This window comes from Lactuca virosa, chromosome 2 (genome assembly GCF_052849685.1).
Source record: "Lactuca virosa cultivar CGN04683 chromosome 2, Lactuca_virosa_CGN04683_v6, whole genome shotgun sequence".
Classification (NCBI taxonomy): Eukaryota; Viridiplantae; Streptophyta; class Magnoliopsida; order Asterales; family Asteraceae; genus Lactuca; species Lactuca virosa.
Genome location: NC_136427.1, coordinates 164698907 through 164724902, shown reverse-complemented (window position 1 = coordinate 164724902; position 25996 = coordinate 164698907).

The following is a 25996-nucleotide window of genomic DNA, read 5'->3' as shown; positions in this document are numbered from 1 at the left end:
CAAGAATAAAATAAGTTATTCTTGGTGGGTTTGCATATAATAATCTAAACCACATTTAGAGTATTACATAAATATGTATTTAGTAGATTTTGGGAATATAAGTTTTAGTCCAACATTGGCTTCAAATCCATAAAACATTAAGTAAGATGAAGATGGAGCCCTTCTATACTAAATCTTATGAAGTGTTTAATCTACTAATTAGTTGTTATTTGTATTCAAGACACAATTAATAGTGACTGAAGTGTTATCCCAAAAATATTGAAGGAGGATATTTCTACCGATTAGAAAGTAAATCATATCAAGTAAGATTTAATTCATCCTTTATTATCATCAAGGCCTTAGATGGTTCTTACCGGTTTGTATCTCAACTTTTGAAACCTTCAACAAAGATTATGCTTTACCACGTAAAATATAATTAAAACTACTATAGTTGTTAATAAAGTTGATTTGGTATCTTGTGCTTAATCTCAGACATTCATTAGAAAGGAAGTCATACACCAAAGTGTATAGTTCTTAAATTATTTTCTCTACACCTTAGTGAAAATATCATTAGGAATCATTTATCTATAAATAAGGTTCACATATGTCAAATAAACTACATTATTTGTCTTTTGTGACAACCCGAACCTTTTTCTAGTTACCGTTAGCTAAACTTCGTTAATAAAATTGTATTTATTGGGTTCCGTCAATTTCCTTCGGTTTGGAAAATCATTTAATTATTTATTTGAGTTTTATATACGCGTTGGAACCAAAATCGCGCGAAAAACCCGAGTTTCCTTTGAAAAATCAAAAAGTTTTCGGCTGAGTGATGTTCACGGCCGTAAACTCGTTTACGGCCGTATACTCGTTTACGGCCACCGACAGGTGGACCCCACCACCGACCATGAAAACCCCCTATAAATATGAGCCCCTAACCCTCATTTACACTTTTTTGGCCGAAAACTCTCTCCTTCTCTCTCTAAACTCTTTGACCGTAAACACCAAAAACACCTTTATTCTTCCGAAAATCATCAAGAAACACCTTGGGAGGTTGTTTTGGAGCATCTAAAACGTGTTTTTCATCGAATTCAACATCCTTGTTCTTGAGTTTACGGCCGTACACCCTTCAAATCTTCAAAGTCCCTTCAAGAACACTATTTACGGCCGTAAACCCTTCAAGGGGCTGTTCACGGCCGAGAACAGTTCACGGCCGGAAACTCTTCACGACCGCAAACTCCTTCCCACCGTGAAACTTGGCCGCAAATCACTTTTTCTACCTCGATCGAGCCTCGGTAACATTCCTAAACCAATGACAAGTGTTTTTCCAACACTATAATAAATGGTCTCGCTAATAAAATACATATATGTATTAATTTTATTAGGATCCCGTTGAGTGCCACGCACATCAACTCAAGGGTCTTCACTCCCAGTTTTCGCTATCCGACTATTAACACAACTAACAGTGAGTTCATACCCCTATGCTTTTATGATTTTAACGTTTTCAGGGGGAGAATACAAGACAAACATAAATGATTTTGTGATTTTATACAAATAGGACTTCAATACACTTAAAACTGATACAACATTACGTTTCCCACATTTTTATAAAATATTTATAGATGATTTACCCCTTTTGTAACATGCTGAGCATAAGGGACGTTTTCAAATTACAAGCGTAATTACATAGCTTTTCAGATCAATACATGACTCAAGTACATAACATACATACAAACTATAATAGGTATAGTTTGGGAATTCAATACACGGTTTTACATATACAAGCATATAAACTATTATAAGAATACAGTTTAGGGAACGAACGTATCTTTTTATAAACTTATCCGTTATTTATAGGAAGGGTTTTCCGTATTATTACTTGTAAAGTCGTTAATCTAGTTTGAGAGACACGTCTTTGGGTACAATTACATGTACTAGTGGAAGACTACACTTATGAACCAGAGTCTCCTCGAGGGAGAGCGTAAGTTTGTGTATAGATCTATACGGGACTGACAATCCCGCACCTTGCTGTTAGCTACAGTAGGATCGGCAGGTCTACGGGTGACAAAGTCATAAAGGATATTGGCGTCCGATTCACGTCGTATCAGTTAGTATGGTCATAAAACTCGCAAGTAGACGATAACGATATATTTACGTAGTAATATACTTTTCACGAACAATGCTTTAATAAAAAAAAGTATGGAAAATACTTGTATTTTTCAGTTATGGAATAAATAAAGCGACAACATACATTCAGGGGGAAAGTATAGGATTTTCCCGGACAAACATCAGAAATTTTCAAATAATCAGACTATCATTCAAACATCGAATGTTCATTGTTAATTCTATAATCCCTTAGTTTATACATCTGGGTCACACATGAAGATTGTCCGATAGACTGTGGAATGTGTGGTTTCCGCCCCATTTCATGTTCCTTGTTTGGTTGTGGGCTTAGGGCAGATCCATACAATTAACTGTCTATTCCACATTGGTTTACACATAGCTAGTATGAGTTAAGAGATTTTAGAAGGAACTGGTATTATCATACTTATCTAACTTTCATTATATCATAAAATATAAGGTTTTCTGAAGAAAACAACTTACACTTGTTAAAGAACACCAAATCTGTTTTCTAAATCAAAAACATTTTTATGAACTCACCATCTTTTATGCTGATCTACTCTTTCAAAATAACTTGTATTATCAGGAAATCAGTAGACAGGTACGCCCGCAGCTTTTAAGAAGACGGAGCATATAGAGTCATGTCTTTTATATTTTGTTATACTTTTGATGTATATAAACATGAATCAAAACGATGTAAATATTTTACATAATCAATGTAATGGTTGTGTTTACTCTGATTACTATGATGCAATTGTTGTGATACTACATATGACGTCATCCACCCCCGAACGTTTCCGCCCTTCCGGTTTGGGGGTGTGACAGATTGGTATCAGAGCTATTGTTTATAGTGAACTAAGTATACCGAACCTTACATGGTATACAACTATAAACACTAAAGGGGCCGAAGTGCTCTGAAGCTAAAAGTATACTTTAAAAATACAAGTATTTTTACAAGAAGTATACAAGTATACATACGTACAAAAAGCTATAACATAGTAGGAACTACATAAAAGTATTTAGGGCGAGTTGGACACTACGGTTAAACATGGGCAGTTATGTAGTCATATGTGGGGCCAATATAACCTGATCAACTATATTTGTCCAAGATATGACCAACATGTGTTTGGGAGTGGCTGTGGTGTCGCGACAAGTCTAAAACTGACCAAATGCTATACTAATGAAAACACATAGTTAAAATACTATAGGAGTATTTTATGGTACTATATCACTGCACAGAGTCATCACTGTTAGTACAAATCCTTATACCGAAAGACCTGCAGTTCCTTATTAATGTTAGTAGCTATCACTATAGGTCTTTATTATCGTTGTAGGATTAAGATATATCTTGATCAAAATATTCGATTCATGATCATATAGGAGGCTTATCGTCATTCTTTCCCTTGTATCTTTTAGAGAAAGATGCCTCCCAGGAAGAGACCCAACAAACAGAACAACGACCCCCCACCGCCACCACCTCCTCAGTTCGATCCAGTCGTATTCCAGGCAGCAGTTACAGCCGTTGTGGCTGTTGCAATGTCACAAATAAATCCGGGCGGTACTGGTGGATCAGGAGGTGGATCTGATCCCCGCAACGACGACGGCGGTCAGGGACACCAAAATGAGTGCTCCTATAAAGATTTAATGAACGCGAAACCCAAATATTTCGACGGCAATGGAGGAGTCATTGCCCTAATCCGATGGTTCGAGAAGATCGAATCCATTTTCGAGATTTGCGCATGCTCTGAGGCAAACAAAGTGAAGTTCGCCTCCTGCACCTTCACCGACAGAGCACTGACCTGGTGGAATGGTCGAGTCAAATCCCTAACTCTGCCGGTAGCGAATGCCATGGGTTGGGAAAACTTAAAAGAGCTTATGCTTGCTGAGCTGCCCAAGGGGCAAGATGCAGAAGTTGGAACACGAGCTCTGGAACCTGAAGATGAAGGGTTCCGACATTGCCGCTTACACAACTAGATTCTGCGATCTGGCTCTTCTATGTCCGGGAATGGTCACCCCGGAAAGCAAGAAGATAGAACGGTACATTTGGCGATTTACGCCCCCAACTCAAGGAAATGTTTTGGCTGCTAAGCCTACCACTTTTGACAGCACCAAGTGCCTGGCGCAGACCCTGATAGATCACGGGGTTGATCTCGATGAAGTAACAGCCGCTCCCGAACCACCAAATGCGAGTGGCGGAAGGAAGAAGTTTTGGAACAAGCGAAAGGGGTAGTCTTCGCAGGAGCCCTCCAAGAAACAACAAGTAGTGGCAGTTCATGCTGCTACCACTCCTGTCGTTGCTCCTGAAATTCAAGCACCTGCCAGTAGATATGCTGGTACTCTTCCAAGGTGCGACAAGTGCAACTTTCATCATCACGGACCCTGCCGTGATTTGCAATGCAACAATTGTGGCAAGAAGGGGCATACAACCCGATTTTGCAAGACACCAGCTCAACCGACCAATCAAGCTTCTAGAACAGGCGCTGGTCAAGCCTGTTATGGCTGTGGGGAGGTCGGGCACTTCAAAAGGAATTGCCCCAAAGAAACAATAGCTGGCAACACAGGGAGAGTGCTAGCGATGGGCCAGGAGGAGGTAGTTGCTGATCCCACCGTTGTTACGGGTACGTTCCTCCTCGACAACTCTTATGCATGCATTCTTTTTGATTTTGGTGCAGAGAGAAGTTTTGTTAGTCATGCATTTAAACATTTACTCAAGTGTAAATCCCAACCTTTAACCGAAACATTTACCGTTGAGATGGCTAACGGAAAGAAAGAGAGCACTAACGACATATCCATAGGCTGTACCCTTACCTTAAACGACCATTCTTTCTCAATCGACCTTATGTAGTTTCCATAAAAAGCTTCGATATCATCGTCGGCATGGATTGGTTGAGCTCCAATCGTGCTGATATCCTTTGTTATGAAAAAGCCGTTCGTCTCAATATGCCCTCTGGTGAAGCCCTCATAGTCTACGGCGATAAACTCAGCTCAAACCTTCGTATCATTTCATGCATCAAAGCCCAGAAATATTTGCGGAAGGAGTGCCATGCATTCCTAGCCCATGTTGTTAACGAAAGCAGGAAGTTAAGGACCTCGAGATCATCCCCGAAGTCTGCAAATTTCCTGATGTCTTCCCCGAAGATCTTCCCGGAATCCCTCCCGAGCGCCAAGTCGAGTTCCGTATCGACTTAATTCCCGGAGCGACTCCCGTAGCTAAATCCCCATACCGTCTAGCGACGGTAGAAATGCAAGAATTATCCATCCAACTCAATGAGCTACTCAGCAAAGGATTCATAAGACCAAGTTCCTCACCCTGGGGAGCCCCGGTCTTGTTTGTGAAGAAGAAAGATGGATCCTTTCGGATGTGCATAGATTATCGTGAACTGAACAAGCTTACCATCAAGAACCGTTATCCTCTACAATAAAAGAATCGACGACCTCTTCGATCAACTTCAAGGAGCCGGATACTTCTCAAAGATAGACCTAAGATCAGGGTACCATCAGTTGCGAGTTCATGAGAGTGACGTTCCCAAGACAACATTCCGAACTCGCTATGGTCACTACGAGTTTGTAGTAATGCCCTTTGGTCTAACCAACGCGCCCGCTGTATTCATGGATCTGATGAATCAGGTGTGCCGCCCTTTCCTGGACAAGTTCGTGATAGTGTTCATTGATTATATACTTGTCTATTCCCGAAGCGAGGAAGATCATAGACAGCACTTGAGGCTAGTGCTAGAAACTCTAAGGACGGAGAAGCTGTATGCGAAGTTCTCTAAGTGTGAATTCTGGATCCGAAAGGTAACTTTCCTTGGTCACATGGTTAGCGAGGAAGGCATACACGTGGACCCTTCCAAAATCAAATCGATTGAGAATTGGTCAGCACCAAAGACGCCCACAGAAATCCGTCAATTCTTGGGTCTCGCTGGCTATTATCGCAGATTTATCCAGAACTTCTCCAGGATTGCTAAGCCCTTAACCACCCTGACTCAGAAAGGTGTAACCTTTAGTTGGGCAGAAAAACAAGACATTGCATTCCAAACATTGAAGCAGGCCCTATGCAGCGCACCTATCTTGTCTCTGCCTGAAGGAACGGAAGACTTCGTTGTCTACTGCGATGCATCTAATCAGGGTCTAGGCAGTGTACTCATGCAACGAGGAAAGGTTATTGCCTATGCCTCGAGACAGTTGAAGGCACATGAAGTTAATTATACCACTCACGATCTAGAGTTGGGAGCAGTAGCCTTTGACTTAAAGATTTGGAGACATTATCTATACGGAACCAAGTGTACTGTCTTCACCGACCATAAGAGCCTACAACATATCTTCGACCAGAAGGAACTGAACATGAGGAAACGGCGATGGGTAGAGTTGCTCGGTGATTATGAGTGTGAAATACGCTATCATCCCGGCAAGACCAATGTGGTAGCTGATGCCCTCAGCCGGAAAGAGTATTCAGGTCGTAGAGTGAAGGCACTGACCATGACCATCCATTCCCATCTATCCGCTCAAATCAGAGAGGCTCAGTTGGAAGCCTTAAAACCAGAAAACATGTCGGATGAAGCTTTGAGGGGAATGGAAAAGAACCTGGCGATCAAAGGTGATGGAGTCTACTATTTCATGAACCGGATCTGGACCCCGAAGTACGGTGGTTACAGGGAGGTTGTCGTGAACGAAGCCCACAAGACTAGATACTCCGTTCACCCGGGTTCAGATAAGATGTATCTGGATCTCAAACAACTCTATTGGTGGCCAAACATGAAAGTAGAGATCGCTACCTTCGTGGGAAAGTGCCTGACTTGCGCCAAAGTAAAGGTGGAATATCAAAAGCCCTCAGGTCTACTTCAGCAGCCAGAAATACCTGAGTGGAAGTGGGAAAGGATCACGATGCATTTCATCACTAAGTTGCCCAAGTCTCCAAGTGGACACAATGCCATCTAGGTAATTGTCGATCGATTGACTAAATCCGCCCATTTCCTGCCAATCAAATAAAACTTCAAAATGGAGAGACTGACACGAATCTACATTCGAGACATAGTCCGCCTTCATGGTGTACCTGTGTCCATTATCTCCGATCGAGATAGCAGATTTACCTCGAGATTTTGGCAGTCACTTCAGAAGGCTCTTGGAACTAAGTTGGATATGAGCACAGCTTACCATCCACAGACCGATGGGCAGAGTGAGAACCATTCAAACATTTGAAGACATGTTGAGAGCCTGCGTTATCGATTTTGGCACGTCGTCAGACACACATTTGCCCTTGGTTGAATTCTCCTACAACAACAGCTACCATACCAGCATCAAGGCTCCGCCGTTTAAAGCACTCTATGGCCGTAAGTGCAGATCCCCTATGTGCTGGGCTGAGGTGGGCGACACGCAGCTAATTAAGGGTCAAATCCCCGACAGTACTCTCACAGGCCCAAAAATCATCCGAGAAACCATAGAAAAGATCATACAAATCAGAGAACGACTAAAAGCTTCAAGAGATAGACAAAAGAGCTACGCTGATAAGAGACGAAAACCTTTGGAGTTCCAGGTTGGTGACCGTGTTCTTTTGAAGGTCTCACCCTGGAAAGGCATGATACACTTTGGAAAGCGTGGAAAGCTGAATCCGAGATACATTGGACCATTCGAGATCCTCGCTAGGATCGGTCCCGTAGCATACAAACTTCATCTAACCCAGGAACTTAGCAACATTCATCCCGTCTTCCACATCTCGAATCTTAAAAAGTGTTTATCCGACGAAACCCTTATGATTCCTCTTGATGAGATTGAGATCAACGAAAACCTCAATTTCGTGGAAGAACCAGTCGAAATCATGGACTGGGAAGTCAAAAGAACAAAACAAAGTCGCATACCGATAGTGAAGGTCCGCTGGAATGCCATGCGGGGACCTGAATTCACTTGGGAGCGCGAAGATTCAATGAAACAGAAGTACCCTCATCTCTTTCCGAGTCCATGATTTGTATTCTGAGTTTGAATTTCGGGACGAAATTCCCTCTAACGGGGGGATGATGTGACAACCCGAACCTTTTTCTAGTTACCTTTAGCTAAATTCTGTTAATAAAATTGTATTTGATTGGGTTCCGTCAATTTCCTTCGGTTTGGAAAATCATTTAATTATATATTTGAGTTTTGTATACGAGTCGGAACCAAAATCGCGCGAAAAACCCATAGTTTCCTTTGAAAAATCAAAAAGTTTTCGGCTGAGTGATGTTCACAGCCGTAAACTCGTTTACGGCCGTACACTCGTTTACGGCCAACGATAGGTGGACCCCACCACCGACCATGAAAACCTCCTATAAATATGAGCCCCTAACCCTCATTTACACTTTTTTGGCCGAAAACTCTCTCCTTCTCTCTCTAAACTCTTGACCGTAAACACCAAAAACACCTTTATTCTTCCGAAAATCATCAAAAAACACCTTGGGAGGTTGTTTTGGAGCATCTAAAACGTGTTTTTCATCGAATTCAACATCCTTGTTCTTGATTTTACGGTCGTACACCCTTCAAATCTTCAAAGTCCCTTCAAGAACACTGTTTACGGCCGTAAACCCTTCAAGGGACTGTTCACGGCCGAGTATAGTTCACGGCCGGAAACTCTTCACGGCCGCAAACTCCTTCCCACCGTGAAACTTGGCCGCAAATCACTTTTTCTACCTCGATCGAGCCTCGGTAACATTCCTAAACCAATGAAAAGTGTTTTTCCAACACTATAATAAATGGTCTCGCTAATAAAATACATATATGTATTAATTCTATTAGGATCCCGTTGAGTGCCGCGTACATCAACTCAAGGGTCTTCACTCCCAGTGTTCGCTATCCGACTATTCACACAACTAACAATGAGTTCATACCCCTATGCTTTTATGATTTTAACATTTTCAGGGGGGAGAATACAAGCCAAACATAAATGATTTTGTGATTTTATACAAATAGGACTTCAATACACTTAAAACTGATACAACATTATGTTTCCCACATTTTTATAAACTATTTATAGATGATTTACCCCTTTTGTAACATGCTGACCATAAGGGATGTTTTCAACTTACAAGCGTAATTACATAGCTTTTCATATCAATACATGAATCAAGTACATAACATACATACAAACTATAATAGGTATAGTTTGGGAATTCAATACACGGTTTTACATATACAAGCATATAAACTATTATGAGAATACAGTTTAGGGAACGAACGTATCTTTTTATAAATTTATCCGTTATTTATAGGAAGGGTTTTCCGTATTATTACTTGTAAAGTCGTTAATCTAGTTTGAGAGACACGTCTTTGGGTACAATTACATGTACTAGTGGAAGACAACCCTTATGAACCAGAGTCTCCTCGAGGGAGAGCGTGAGTTTGTGTATAGATCTATATGGTACTGACAATCCCGCACCTTGCTGTTAGCTACAGTAGGGCCGACAGGCCTACGGGTGACAAAGTCATAAAGGATATTGGCGTCCGATTCACGTCGTATCAGTTAGTATGGTCATAAAACTCGCAAGTAGACGATAACGATATATTTACGTAGTAATATACTTTTCACGAACAATGCTTTAAAAAAAAGGTATGGAAAATACTTGTATTTTTCAGTTATGGAATAATTAAAGCGACAACATACATTCAGGGGGAAAATATAGGATTTTCCCGGACAAACATCAGAAATTTTCAAATAATCAGACTATCATTCAAACATCGAATGTTCATTGTTAATTCTATAATCCCTTAGTTTATACATTCGGGTCACGTATGAAGATTGTCCGATAGACTGTGGAATGTGTGGTTTCCGCCCCATTTCCTGTTCCTTGTTTGGTTGTGGGCTTAGGGAAGATCCATAGAATTAACTGTCTGTTCGACATTGGTTTACACGTAGCTAGTATGAGTTAAGAGATTTTAGAAGGAACTGGTATTATCATACTTATCTAACTTTCATTATATCAGAAAATATAAGGTTTTTCTGAAGAAAACAACTTACACTTGTTAAAGAACACCAAATATGTTTTCTAAATCAAAAACATTCTTATGAACTCACCAGCTTTTATGCTGGTCTACTCTTTCAAAATAACTTGTATTCTCATGAAATTAGTAGATAGGTACCCCCGCAGCTTTTGAGAAGACGGAGTGCATAGAGTCATGTCTTTTATATTTTGCTATACTTTTGATGTATATAAACATGAATCAAACCGATGTAAATATTTTACTTAATCAATGTAATGGTTGTGTTTACTCTGATTACTATGATGCAATTGTTATGATACTACATATGACGTCATCCACTCCCGAACGTTTCCGCCATTCCGGTTTGGGGGTGTGACACCTTCAAAGATCCCTTTCTTGAAGTTGGAATATGTGAATGTCATTTATATAATAAAGATAACAATGTCAAAGATGAGTTTGACTTAAAACAAGTTTAAGTCAAAAAGTGTTTGCATATAGAACTTAATTTTATTTATAAAATGTTGATATTTACTTCATAATTCTATTAAGAGATCTAGTCTCATAAATAAAAGTTAATCATTTCAGAATATGAATATAATCGTTATGAAAAAACGATTAAGTAAATTATCAAACATTTGAATAAAATAACTGAGACATAAATTTTGACATGCTAAATTAAAACATATATTGTTCCAAAACAAATATTATTTTACATTACAAGTAATTTATGTTCTAAGAATAAATAATAAACTAAACTCCGGGATTGTAGTTTCAACTTGATTGTGCTCAGCTTGGTTACTCTTCAACAAATATTTGCAAGCCATTTACAAATATTAGATTAACATTTAAGTACCAAGTAACTAAGTGTTATATGAAAAGTATGAGTTCTATCTAGTAGATACTAGAAGTACTAGTCTCTTCCAGACTTCCTTTCCACATAAGAGTAGTAAATCCTCTTTCAGTGTCCAGTTTCTTCACAAAAGAAACAAGATCCATCTATGTGGGCTTTAGTAGATTTCTTGGGCTTAAAGGTGTTCGGTCCATAAAGCATGGGCCTCCTGGATCATACAAGGTGATTCTTTTAGCCTTGCATTATTCCAATGTTTAAACTATCTTTAAATAAAATATCACTATATTTATTGGAATATTGCTTGACCTGTTATATCATCAGATATATGTTTAAATTATCCAAGACTTCCTAGAAGTCATGAATAACTATTCCTAGCTTGATGTTAGAAGCACCTTAAGCATCACAGTGATGCCTTTACTAGGTATCATGTTCAAGTTTAATTACTCAAAGCAAATAGCTTAGGACAAGGACCTTTAAGTGTATACAGTTTCATATCTCTTACGAGATTGTCTCTTAAGACATGAACCCATTCATTGAAGTTGTATCTATTGAATGTTATTGTTTCATTAAGTCATTAAAGAAAATGACAATTCATGATAATGAGAATGGATTATTTAACTACAAAATATTAACAAAATTCATTTAGTATTTTCATTATTTAATCTTCAATAATTAATACCCTTTTAGTTTCCAAAAACATTAATTATCAAAGTCTAGGATCCAAGTTGCAAAACAAATAAATGGTTAGGTATCCTTTATCCCATCCATTTGAATTCAACCCAGTACATATCGATTATCAATTATATATTGCTTTATAATTCCTAGATTTATGGGATCTCTAATAACAAATTTAATTAGACATGTTTGATCTCATCTATGCCTCGGAACTCTCTTGCTTTGGTATCCTTTGTCATAAAAGATTTCCGATCAAATCATACAATTTGAATTACTTGTGTAATCGGCCTATAACTTGGTTATAGAACTCGCGAAAACACCCCGACCATCAAAAGATAACACTAAGCGGTTAGGTATCATCTGTCCCACTGGTGCATACAAAAGATGTGCGAGTGTTCTTCAAAATGATTGCATAGATTTGAGGTTTGTTAAAAATGGTCTTTATATGTTTTTATAATTCTAGTTTAAAAACATACGATATCATGTTTATTACATGCATATAATAAACCATGGTATCAATTTTCAAAAGAAAATCATTTTTAAAGGTTCTATAGAAAGCTAGTTTTTATATAATTTGACGCAATTCAATTTTAATAACCGGTATTAATTTTGAGTGCATTTGCATTTGAACCTTTTATATCTTTAATAAAACTTCATTTTATTAATTATATATTTGGAGTTTGTATAAGTTACAAAAATCACCATTTTAAAACTTATAATGGAGTATTTCAAAATTTGCCTTTATTAACGATTATATAAAACTGGGTTTTATTTTTAAAATAATAACTTGTTACATCTTATGTCCAATTTTGAAAACCCAAACTCTACGTGATGTTTATTTTGTCCAAAATTATTTTAGCATGTGAAAAACTAATTTATCAACCACACATAATAATTGCATAAAATAAACAACACAAACATGCATAAAAAGATATGTGCATAAACATAGCCAACTAATGACATTTTGTGAGCCAACACAAAAAATGTCAAGTCCATTTCTAAAGAAACATTTAAGGGGACCAAAAAACTTCTTGTAATGTTGTTGTAGAAGCTCCCACATTAGTAAACACCCATTGCTTGAAAAAGAAATGAAAAACTTCTTGAAGGCTAAAATTCAACAACTGTCGCTAAAAGTCCAACATCCCTTTGTAAACAACATTAGCGACACTTTTCAGAAAATGTCACTGAAAATCTTGCACACCTTTTAGACTTGAAAATTGCTCTTTTGTCTTAAAAAAAAGGTTGCAACTTGATTTCTTGTTATATTTTTGTACAAATAAATTAATTCTAAAAACTAATCTATTACTTTACAAAAATAACCAAGAAAAGCTAATCTATTTAATTATTACATACCATATGAATAAATAAATTATTACAACCATTTTATAACAAAAATAACCAACACAACAACATAACAACATATTGGTCCTTGACTAGTTTATGCACATCATATACATCAATATACATATCAAACAACCTTTATTTTTCTAAGACAACTTTAAATGACAAAAGAATGAAAGATGCATGAAGCTTTTGTCACATAACATAACCAAAAAAAAAAAGTTGTCATAGAAAATATGTATGAACTTATTTTTTTTATACAAAAACAAGTTATCCATATTCTCCAAAAACTAAGATTTCCAAAAATCAAAAAAAAAATCTAACCAAACTTGCAAGGTGGCTCTGATACCAATTGATGGGTTTTAGTTTAAAAATAGTTTCATAAACTTGAAAGATATGACAACGGAAGACTTTAATTTTGAAATAACATAAACATTTTATACCCACCAAGGATCTTCTTGCAACTTATAGAAAGATTAAACACAAACCAAAGGAAGGATGAAGAAATAACAACCTTTGTAGTTCTTTGGGTCGTCTTGGGAGGCTTGGAAGTTGATGAAGAATATGGAACCTTTGAGACACCAACAATGACTCAACTTGATGTAGGTTCTAGTCCAAAACTCTTAAACCCTTAAGCTTTAAGTTCATAACCAATATGAACTTAAAGAAGGCATGAAGATTCAAGTGTTCAAGTTTTCTAACCAAAACTAGAGAGAAAGAGAGGGAGATAAGAGGTTTCGGCCATATGCCTCAAGGAAGGAAGGAATGAACAATCTAGCCAAATGCAAGCCCTCTTATTTATATTCATAAAGTGAAGGTATTAACCATTAGGTCTTAACACTTTAAGCACATATGTCCCCATGTCATAAACATGTCTCTCATGCTTCATTACTTTTGAATAAACTAATGGAAAGCCCATACTTTTCTTCCTTTTATGCAAATCTCGAAAATTGCATAAAAAAGAGGAAAGTTAGTTTAAATTTTACAAACTCAAGGTTTATAAAATATAAACTTTGTCTTTCGAGTAAAAGACAAAAGGTTTTCAACTAGTCCAAAAAGTTATGCATGACTTATTAATTCATAACATATGAAATAATATAATGTTACTTGCTAATGAAAATTATTATTTCCATGAAACAAATAGATTCCAATTTAATTATAAGAGTTTTATTGAATATTTATTAAAATCAATTTCTAATAAATAATCAATTGTATCATGTTGTTGTTAGTGTGACCCATTAGTATCATATGTTATTTAGCAATATCATTTTAATATGACTCTTGAGCATACTAGATCTTTCAATAACTAGATTTTAATAGCCTTAGATATTATGTTTTGGCCTTATTACCTATCCTTGTCTAGTTGGGGTTTTCGGGTAGAGACATTTATTCGAATGTCTATTTCATTATGGGTTATGTACGACTGTACATTCGTGAGGCATTTCTTGTGCATAGTTGAGGCTTGTTTAGTTTACGGGTTTGTGGGAGCGGAGAACCCTAGAGAGAGAAAGAGAGAGAGAGAGAGAGAGAGAGTCTAGGGAGTGTTGTATTATGCATATGGAAAGCAGTATGCATGCATGTGAGGAGTATAGTGAGTGATGCAAAGTGACTTGGGAGTCTTGGGATGGACCTTGGAACAAGTATTGATATGTGTGGAAGGTAGTATTGGGCCCATACTACTGAAAGCACATGATCCATAATTGGGACAGGGGTGTTTCAGGAATACTAGGGAGCTTGTATGTAGGTATGCATGGTGTGGGTTTTCACTGTGCATTGTTCTTGATGTGTTTTTGTTATCTTTAGGATTCAGGATGGAGACCTTCTGTGTTGTAGATTCATGTCTGAGTGAGAGGGATATTCGCGACATCATCGGTTCAGAGATTAGAGGTTCATGACTAAGGATTTGCATGGTATGATCAACATTTTCAAGGAATATTTGTTTATGGTTGGATCGTTTTTTTGTTGGTTTTTGTGGTAGATGAGCGCATTAGGATTCTAGGAGTCGAGTTGGAGGCCAGTCGACCATAGGCTTGTATTTCACCTAAAGAGACGGTGGCTAAGATCATTGCCAAGTTCAGAGATAGATAGTATTCGTTTTCCCAAAGGATGCGACAAATGAGGAGAGGATGATGACACGCTACCATGATATGTTGAGGACAGAGATGCGGGAGTTCATAAACATTTCCAGTTCTGAGATTCTTTCCGATCTAGTATCAATAGCTAGAGATAGAGAGGTAGAGTTGGAGACCCAACTACGGAAATGGAAGCAGGATCATGTTCACACATCAATATCAGCAGTCAAGAAGGCCAGGGTGATTGTCCTTCGGTCAGGAGATCAAGGGACTCACGGGTGTTGCGATAGGTCTGGTTTAGCTCATTTGGGTATTTTTTCGTGCGCCAGTTTCTAGATGTTTCAGATGCGGTCAGAATGGCCACTAAAACTGGGACTATAGTCAGAGGGAGTCGAGGGTATGTTTCTTCTATATTCAGCTAGGCCATGTTGAGGCCGATTATCCTCTAAGAGAGGATGGGGTGATTTTCAATCCAACACCTTTGGCTTCGCAGTTACCAGATGGACGACATGAGGCAGTTAGAGTTTCAAGAGTCGGGGTTTGAGTTATCGATGCTACATTGTTTTATCTCGATCGGATGTTGCATTGTTGATTTCATCAGTATCTTGTTGTTTATGTTTTCGTTGTTTCGATTGTAAACATGGATGATCTGTTGAATGGTATTGTATTAGTAAAATGTGGTCCTGTTTGAATATTTGTTTATGGTTGGATCGTTTTTTTGTTGTTAATAGGGTATAAATGCATGTTGGAATGAAGTTCGTGAAAGAAGTGTTGTTCATTGGTCAGTTATAACCAAGGAAGCAAATGTTGAATATTCGAGGTTATCTCGTCTGGAAGATTAGGAACATTTGTAGCGGCGCAAGTTTGCGTTAGTGATTAGGCTCCAGTCGAGGGTTGTGTGAGGGCCTCTCTGTCTGTTCTTTTCTAATGAAGGCTTTGGAGTTCGAAGCACGGTCCAAACACATGATGGGGTCTAGTAAACTTGGGGTGGACTTGCGTCATTTTTGCTTGTTATCCTTGTAGTTTTTCTTGGAAGACCATGGTTTTGGCCATGGTTTTTGCAGGAGTTTTGTAAAACTACGATTTGGCCTGTAGCATTCACTTGAGTTGAAATAGACTCGTTAGGCTGAATAGACTCGTTGGTTGTGATAGGTTGTATTGTTTCATTAGCTATTCCTGATTATTCATGAGGGTTGTAAGAGAAGAGAGGGTGTGCAGCCTAGTTTACATCCTAGTTTATTATATGTTAGTTTGGTTCTTTTTCGAGGTTTTATTTTTGCGTCAGTATGCGACGTTGTCAACGACGACATTCAGCCATGGATTACGTATTTTAGTTTATCTGTAGGACGACGTGAGGCCGAGAAGACTTTGGGTGGATCAAATTAGGGAGCTTTTGGTCAGCATGGTTGATGTATGGGATGGCTTTGTATGCCAGGAAGTTAGGAAAGATCTAGGAGTCTTTGAACTTAGGATTAAGGAATTAGTCCCCCCCCCCCCGATGTCCGTTAGTTGGGTGGTGCGTGGTACTCATTCATCGTCGGTTTGTGTGCTTCTCGCTAAGGAATGAGACAGTATTTGTACCCGAAGGTGATCGCTTGCTTTACAACATTTGTTCTAGTGCTTCGGTTGACGGAAATTTGATTCTTGAGAGTTATACACAGGGATGTATTATGCGCCTATACATGAAGACCTTATGATTGTATATCGCAGACTCTAGTAAAAACAGTTCTGACGGGTCGTACATAAGGAAGTGGGTTGGAAAACCCACAAGAGGTTCGGAGAGTGTTTAAGAAGTAGTTTGTAAGGGCAGATTTCGGGGAAGAAATCTAATTCAAGTGTGAGAGAGTTGTAACGCCCCGTTTCCAGTCAATGATTTCAAAATATGGTTAATAAATAATAAGAAATATTTATATAACTAAAGACTAAATGTTATAGTTTCGACAAGTAAACTAATTAAATAAAAGCCATTATATATATGTAAGGTGGGTAAAATAATAATAATAATAATAATAATAATAATAATAAATAATAATAATAATAATAATAATAAATTGGAATATTAAAGTACAAGGTCGATTTTATAATTTTCAGAAATCAATTATGTTAAGAAAAATGAAGTATGGGTTAAAGCTGCCAACTTGTCGAACATTAGGGGACAAACTTGTCATTTCTTGAAAATTGCTTGTCTCTTTTCTCTTCAACATCGCAGTTGCTGTGCACCTACGTTTTTCCTCTTTCAGACCCGCAATCTCGATTCTTTGTAAATAACTTTGATCCTAAACCTTTTATACACTTGTTCTTGTCCGTCAAAAGCAAACGTCTCTTCCTTCTAGCTCCAAATCTCGATAGAATCAGTAGAGAGAAGAGGAGACTCCGTTTAGGGTTTTCAAAAAAAAACGAGGCTGTTGAGCTCAGGTCTTCTGCTATTCAAGCATATCCAAGGCAGTTTAAATTCCATTCCCCTTAGAATAGTTCTAATATGTTTTCTGCCACTGTTGAGGCCGGATTTGCTTCCTGCACCCTCTAACTCGCCGGAAAACCGTTGATAACGGGAGTTTTTGTTGTAAAACGTTTTATGTTGATATGGTCGAGTCTTAAGCCTATTTGTCTTTTTATTATGATGTTATTTAGTCCCTTTGTCACGTAAGAACACGTGTTATCAACTAGAACTAAGGAAAAACACGTCAAAAAGCATTAAAACCTCCATATGCTCTCTAGTAGAGGGGTTTTCTATTTTCATTTGTTTCAGTTGGGTTTTAGCAAGCCATAGATCTTATTAATCAGTTATGAAGATGCTATCTTGTCCCTTTAACACCTGATAACGAGTTTGGACAACTAGAACCAAGTAAACCACTTCAAATGCTATTTTAAAACTTCCCAACAAAGGATTGAGTATTCTTTTATGTGTGTAGTTGTGTTTCATGGGTCTTAGACCTTTATGTTCCCTAATGAAGATGTATTTTTGTCTTATTTTCATGTGAGATCAAGTTTGGTCAGTTTAAACCAAGTAAACAACTTGAAATGGCTTCGAATCTTCTTACACGCTCATATTTTGGGATTTTGGGTTTTGAACGAGTTTGTTTCTTTTCAAAGTCTTCAGATCTATTTTTTACCTCGATTAGTTTGCTAGGGCTGATTTCTAGAGCTAAGAAGCAACGCCATTTTATCTTGATTTTTATCCTAGGAACCCTCAAACCGAAAAGCTACATTTTGATGATGTTCTTTGTCCATGAAATCTAATTTTAAAGTAAGTCTTAATATTAAAACAACCCTTATCATGTGTTATAAGTTTAGATGATCATGAGTGCTTAAAATGAATAATAAACTCGGTTTAGGGTTGTGTGTGTTTGGCGTGTATGTGTGTGTAAACCCAAGAATATGTTTGAATCATACATACTCAAATATATGTATAATAAGATGTATAAAAGTGTGTGGTTTAATGCTTATATAAACAATAAGAGAAGGTGTGTGTGTACAACATGATAATACAAGAATGTTATGAAGTAAAAGTATAAATAAAGTACCATATACATATTATCCAGAAATGATCTAAGTGGAGTTATTGGTATGGGGTGTAGGAGTTCAGGGAGGGATTTCAACCTAAATACTCTAGTGGTTTGATCTTTATTTTGTGATAGTCGGTTTGCGAGTCTGATCAGTAGGAGGAGTTGAGAGTGTCGTAGTGTTTCTCCAGTTCTACGATTCAGGTGAGTTTCTCACTATGCTACATATCTCATTGTATATCATTTGCATGGTAGGATAGAGGTATTGTTAGAGTACGAGTATATTAGTTGACTAGGACGATTCCTTGTTATGTATGTATAGAGTAGGACACTTGCTATCATGGTATGCTAGCCTGGTAGAGTCTTGCATGTTGATTGTGTGATAGTGTTAGGTGTCATGATTGGTTAGGTTAATGATACTATTGATTGTTTATTGAGGATTGTATGTGGTTAAGTTAGATATCATGAGAACGCTTGGTCTAAAGCCTTATTGCAATGTTCTTGTTTGATTGTTTGCTTTCGGGTGGATCATCTGTTCGACTGTCTATCTGATCCTTGACTACCTATGACTTAATGAATCATATGAAAGACCAGGATCTGGCCCTGGCAATTGCATGAAAGACCATGGGAGGACTATGACACTTATATGAAAGACCAGGATTTGGCCCCTGGGAATTGTATGAAAGACCAGGGGAGGACCATGACACTTGTATCAAAGACCATGGGAGGACCATGGCAGAAAGACCATTGGAGGACCATGGCAACTGTACGTAAGACAATGGAAGGACCATAACAAATAAGACGGCAGGAGGACTGCAACAATGAATGATCGTAAGACTATGGGAGGACCCATAGCAAATAAGATTGCATGAGGACGACAACAATGAGTGATTGTAAGATTGCGGGAGGACCATATCATTCACATGTTCTGTACTGATATGTATGTTGATAGGTCCACACTATAGCCAAGGATTTTATGTGGATGCATTGTATGTATGGTGGAATAGGTGGTATATTGGAGAACTCACTAAGCTTTATGGTTACATTTATGGATAAAATGTTTTGCAGGTCGATCGTAAGAAGAGCTCAGCGGGACTGTACACACACATTAAAGATATTGATTCGAGTTACTTTTATAATTTGTCTTTGATAACATTATGGTTTCAAATGAATGAATGTCACTTATTATTTTAAGTTAAAGGTTCTAATTGGTTAATCTAATTATTAAATGAAAATTTTCATTTGTAATTTTTTCGTACGTTACATGTACTCATGAAAAGAGGTCACGTGATTGTTTACACTTCAAGGAAGCCGAAGCCTCATGAGGCAAATTACCCTATGTACAATTTGGAGTTGGGGGGCTATGGTCTTCGCCCTCAAGATATAAAGGAATTACTTGTATGGGGTTAGGTGCACTATTTACATTGACCACAAGATCCTGAAATATCTGATGGACCAGCTGAATCTGAATATGAGAAATCAGAGATGGTTGGATGTGGTGAAGGATTATTCCTGTGAGATTTTGTATCACCCTGGGAAGGCCAATGTTGTGCCCGATGCCTTGAGCCATAAGGCAGTGAGTGCACCTATTGGAGATATATGTATGAGGATGGTTATTGTCTCACCACTGTTGGAATTGATCATTAAGGCGCAAGTGGAAGGGTTTAAGAGGGAAAGTTGGAAGGAAGAGAGGATTAGGGCTCATATTCCATTGTTTATTACGGATAGTCGTGGGTTAGTGACTCAGTGTGGCAGGGTTTGGGTTCCAGTTGCCGGCGGGGTTAGACAGACATTATTGGAAGAGGCTCATAAGCTGAAGTTTTCTATCCATCCGGGAGCCACGAAGATATACAGAGACTTATGTTGAAATACTGGTGACACTGTATGAAGAAGGATGAAGCATGGTTTGTGGAGAGGTGCTTGACTTGTCGGAAAGTCAAGGCCGAACATCAGAGACCCCACGAAAAAATGCAGTCGTTACCTATTTCCATGTGAAAATGGGAAAAGATCACCATGGACTTGATCACCAAGTTGTAGAGGACGACATGTGGGGTTGATTCTATTTGGGTCATCATGGATAGATTGACCAAGAGTGCTCATTTCATACCTATTACTCAAGAGCATTTCCGCCGAGAAATTGGCTGACATCTACATTAGAGAGGTGGTGTTTCAACATGGGGTGCCAGCTTTGGTGGTTTCGGATCGGGATCTTCGCTTCACCTCTATGTTTTGGAGGAAATTTCATGAGGAGTCGGGTACTCAACTACATTTCATCACAACATACTTTATAGTCAAAATTTGTAGTGAGAGTCGAAAGCTATATCTTTAGTTTTGTGTCTGTAAGTAACGAAAGTTGTGTACTTTCTTTATCTAAGCTATTTACGAGGCAACTTAGAGTTTTGATATGTGATATCGATTCCTTGTATTATTTTATATCTGACGTACCCAATAAATAGGGTAAGTACTTAGGTCTAGAGCGGCTCATATTCACTTGTACTCAAAAACCTCTGTACTCTTCCAGATATCAATTTGAGCCAAACAAATTATATTTACATCTTTGTGTTCTTCTCGTATAAACATGATTGATTGATTCAAACACTGTTTTTTAGCACTCTTCAATTGGTATCAGAGGGAGATTCATATCATTGACTAACGTTTTCTAATCTCATATTTTTCATCTTTTTGAATCGTTCTTTCCGATTCAAATATTTCGCAGATTGAAAATGAAAACTAGTATCAATCAGTTGAGTTGTATTGATTCTGCATTTTGAGTGTTTAATCAATTGATCTATAATTTATTTCTCTTTGATTTTTCATTAAATCAAAATTTTATTTCTTTAAAAATCGTTTATCAATGGCGAACTTTAACTTGAAATCGATGACGAACTTCTCGCATTTGCTTGGATCTGCAACAAAAATTCCGATGTTGATTCCAGAATACTACGAACAATGAGCTGATAGGATGGAGGATTAATTGAATGGGATTGATGAAGATCTAATGAGGTCAATCAATAAAGGTCCATTTCTTCCTGAGATGTTACTTGCTGTTCGAACTGCTGCTACTTCTGACGATATGAGAATGCAAGGAAGGAAGATGAAAGAAAATGACAAGATGTGTTTACGTGAATTACATGGAGCTCTTCCACGGGTGGTGTACAACTATGTTCGTGGGTGTACAACTACAAAACAAGTTTGGGATAATCTGAAGGAGAAGTATCATGGTAACGAGAAGACTAAGAAAATTTCAGTTACTCAGTGTTTGTTGGAGTTAGGTGAGTTCAAATAGAAGGAGAGTGAATCAATTGAATCATATTATGATGGCTTGAATGAATTGATCTTTAAATGTACTCGTTACGGAGTTACTCGTTCGACACTGGAGTTTAATTTGACTTTTCTCTTGGGATTGAGAAAGGAATGGCAAAACATAAGCTTGATGATAAAAACACAAGACAATTTTGATGGTTATTCTTTATCGAATATCTACAACATCTTGAAAGCTCATGAAAATGAAATTAAAGATATTGCTGAAGAGAACAAATCAAATTTGGGTGAACCATTAACCTTAGTGTCGAAAGTCTCTAGCAAGGAATTTGAATCTGATGAAGATGCAAAAGATGTTGAATAAGGATTCTTGTTTAACTCAGATGACGAAGCAGTTGCATATTACTCTAATAGCAAAGTCAAGAAATTTTTCAAGAAGCCATTCAGTAGAAAATTCAAAAATAGTTCTGAAAGTAAGGCAATGTCGATGTCTCGTAAAGGTATGAAGGAAGTTGTGAAAGTTGAAATGAAAGAGATTGATAATTCAAGTGAGAAGAAGAAATATATGAAATTGAAATTTGATTCTGGTTACAACTGTAACTATTGCAATGGACAAATTCATTTGGCAAAAGACTGTATGTTAAGGACGAAAGAAGAAAAGAGGGACAAAGTGAAGGATGAATCTTATTAAGTATAGAACTTGGAAGAAATTCTTTCTCAAACTAAGAAAATTTCATTGATGGCAAAGGGTAATGACGAAGATGAAGCAACTTATCAAATCTGATCTTCAGGATCAGATGATGAAGAAATGTGTTATTCTACTTATGGCGTTTTGTTTGCAAAGCTCGAGGAGGAAAGGAGATAGGTTCGAATTTTGAGAATGAAGAAGACAGGGTGGCAGGAAGGTGTTTCATTTCGAGTGATGCAACAAAATCACTAATGACATCGAAGGTATGTGATCTTCTTATTTCATTGAATATTCCTTTTACTTCTTATCATGATGTTTTGTCTGATTTTGATAATACTTGTTCTTATCTTAATGAAATGTTAATTTCCATGAGTAGTGAGGCAAAAAATTCTAAGGTGTCTTTGTATGATGCTCAAAATAAGCTTGAAGAGAAGAAATCTAGAATCAAAAGTTTAGAGCTTTATATTACTAACATTATGTGTGATAGGGAGTCACTTAGGATGGATAATATGATCTTATTCAAACAACGTAACATCTATTGTAATTCAGCTAAAAGACTTTATGGGAAGTTGATAAAGTTGTATCATTCAGTAGACATTTGTGATGAACAACATAGGAAATTGCTTCCTTTTCTTGCTTTCAAAAGAGAACAAATAGATAACACTACTTATGATTGTGAAATTAAAATAAATGATTATGATAAAATACCGAATGAATCTTATGCATATGGTATTGTTGATATAAATAAATGTTTGAATGTAGATGATCTTGTGACTATTGTGAATGGAACATTAACCAAAAATGAAAAAATTAAGATTTTGAATATGACTGAGAAATCAACATTAAGTACTCAACAAAATTTTGCTAATATTGAAGATAATTCTGATAATATTAGTGACATTGAAGAAGATGAATGTGTTGATTGCTCACGATTGTCTGTCATTAATATCACTTCATTGACTAAAAACAAAGATAATGATGATTCATTGACGAAATTAATAAATGATCAATCTTCGACAACTAAAAACTGTTATTCTCAAGATTTTATTGTTTTTGAGGATTATGTAAGTGATGATGATGAAGTTTCAAATGACAAACTTATTCCATGAATTGTTGAAGATCAAGTTTTTGAAGATTTAAAGGAATAAACAAAAGTGTTGAAAGACAAAGGAACACATTATCTCGAACCAAAAATAGTGGTTTATCCAAGGTTCAAAGATACTGATAATGTTGTTTACCCAAATCAAGTCTTCCTTACCAAAGGAAATGGTGATAATGTTGTACCTGAATTGAACAAGTTGGTAAGAAAATAAATCGAAAGTTACTGATAAAGGATTTTATTCAAATCAAAACACTATCGAAAATGGCTTAAACAAGAATTCAAAAAGTTTTCAACGACAAAGTGTTACAAAACGAGTTTGGGCAATGAAAAAAACAAAATCTTGTGTTGAAGCTGAAAATAAAGAAAAGTGTAAGGAATCATTGCCTAATGATCTCAAACATCAAATGGCAAAATCACAACCTTTCAAACAAGAAGTTGATTAATTACCTTCCGAAAAAGAAATTTCGAAAGCAAAATCACAAAATAAAGTGTATTGAAAAAATACAAAAGATTTTCACAAACAAAAGGTTTTTAACCAAAAATCTCAAGCATCAGAAAAGAAGTTTTCACAAAATGTAAAGAATTTTCAACATAAATTTTCTCTAAATCAAAATGTTTTTCGATAAGGTCCAAACAAATATAAAAATAATTTTCGACACGGTCAAAAAAAAATTTCAAAAAAAAATGCTTCTCAAGGAAGTTTTCAAAATCATGGACAAATGAATTATGATCAAATCTGAAAAGGTTTCCAAACGGATACTCATTTTGGTTATCAAAATTGATATAATAAACGTTTTCATCAACATTTGCAAAAATTGTCACCCACAAGACATTTTGAGAAAATGAAAATTGTTGGAAAGAAATGTGCCTTTCAAACCTAAAAATCCAAACTTTCCTAATCCATATTGAAATCAAAAGTTGAAAGCTTCATTTATCGAAGGCAAAAATAATATTAAGAATATCAATCATTGGCTTGAAGGAAAGAAAAAACTATTTAAATCACGAAAGTATTCACAAGAGCAAATTCAAAATGTTTATGAGAAGTATTTGAATGAGTCAATGAATGGAAGCACTTCGTCTCAAGAGCCCATACCAAATGTGGGTAAATGGAAAGAAGTTCAAAAGAAGAAAATTGATGTTTCTTAGAAAAAGGTTGAAAAAGTGAAAATCAAAGTTGAAACTTCGTCATTGCATGATTATATCTCAATTCCTAAAGTTGATGAAGTTGACTTAACTGACAATTTAAATTTAAAAGATCGCAATTGGGTTTTTAATTCTTCATTGCACAATATGTTTCAAACTAATGTCCAAGGAACCAAAAGGTCTTGTGCACCTACGTTTTTCCTCTTTCAGACCCGCAATCTCGATTCTTTGTAAATAACTTTGATCCTAAACCTTTTATACACTTGTTCTTGTCCGTCAAAAGCAAACGTCTCTTCCTTCTAGCTCCAAATCTCGATAGAATCAGTAGAGAGAAGAGGAGACTCCGTTTAGGGTTTTCAAAAAAAAACGAGGCTGTTGAGCTCAGGTCTTCTGCTATTCAAGCATATCCAAGGCAGTTTAAATTCCATTCCCCTTAGAATAGTTCTAATATGTTTTCTGCCACTGTTGAGGCCGGATTTGCTTCCTGCACCCTCTAACTCGCCGGAAAACCGTTGATAACGGGAGTTTTTGTTGTAAAACGTTTTATGTTGATATGGTCGAGTCTTAAGCCTATTTGTCTTTTTATTATGATGTTATTTAGTCCCTTTGTCACGTAAGAACACGTGTTATCAACTAGAACTAAGGAAAAACACGTCAAAAAGCATTAAAACCTCCATATGCTCTCTAGTAGAGGGGTTTTCTATTTTCATTTGTTTCAGTTGGGTTTTAGCAAGCCATAGATCTTATTAATCAGTTATGAAGATGCTATCTTGTCCCTTTAACACCTGATAACGAGTTTGGACAACTAGAACCAAGTAAACCACTTCAAATGCTATTTTAAAACTTCCCAACAAAGGATTGAGTATTCTTTTATGTGTGTAGTTGTGTTTCATGGGTCTTAGACCTTTATGTTCCCTAATGAAGATGTATTTTTGTCTTATTTTCATGTGAGATCAAGTTTGGTCAGTTTAAACCAAGTAAACAACTTGAAATGGCTTCGAATCTTCTTACACGCTCATATTTTGGGATTTTGGGTTTTGAACGAGTTTGTTTCTTTTCAAAGTCTTCAGATCTATTTTTTACCTCGATTAGTTTGCTAGGGCTGATTTCTAGAGCTAAGAAGCAACGCCATTTTATCTTGATTTTTATCCTAGGAACCCTCAAACCGAAAAGCTACATTTTGATGATGTTCTTTGTCCATGAAATCTAATTTTAAAGTAAGTCTTAATATTAAAACAACCCTTATCATGTGTTATAAGTTTAGATGATCATGAGTGCTTAAAATGAATAATAAACTCGGTTTAGGGTTGTGTGTGTTTGGCG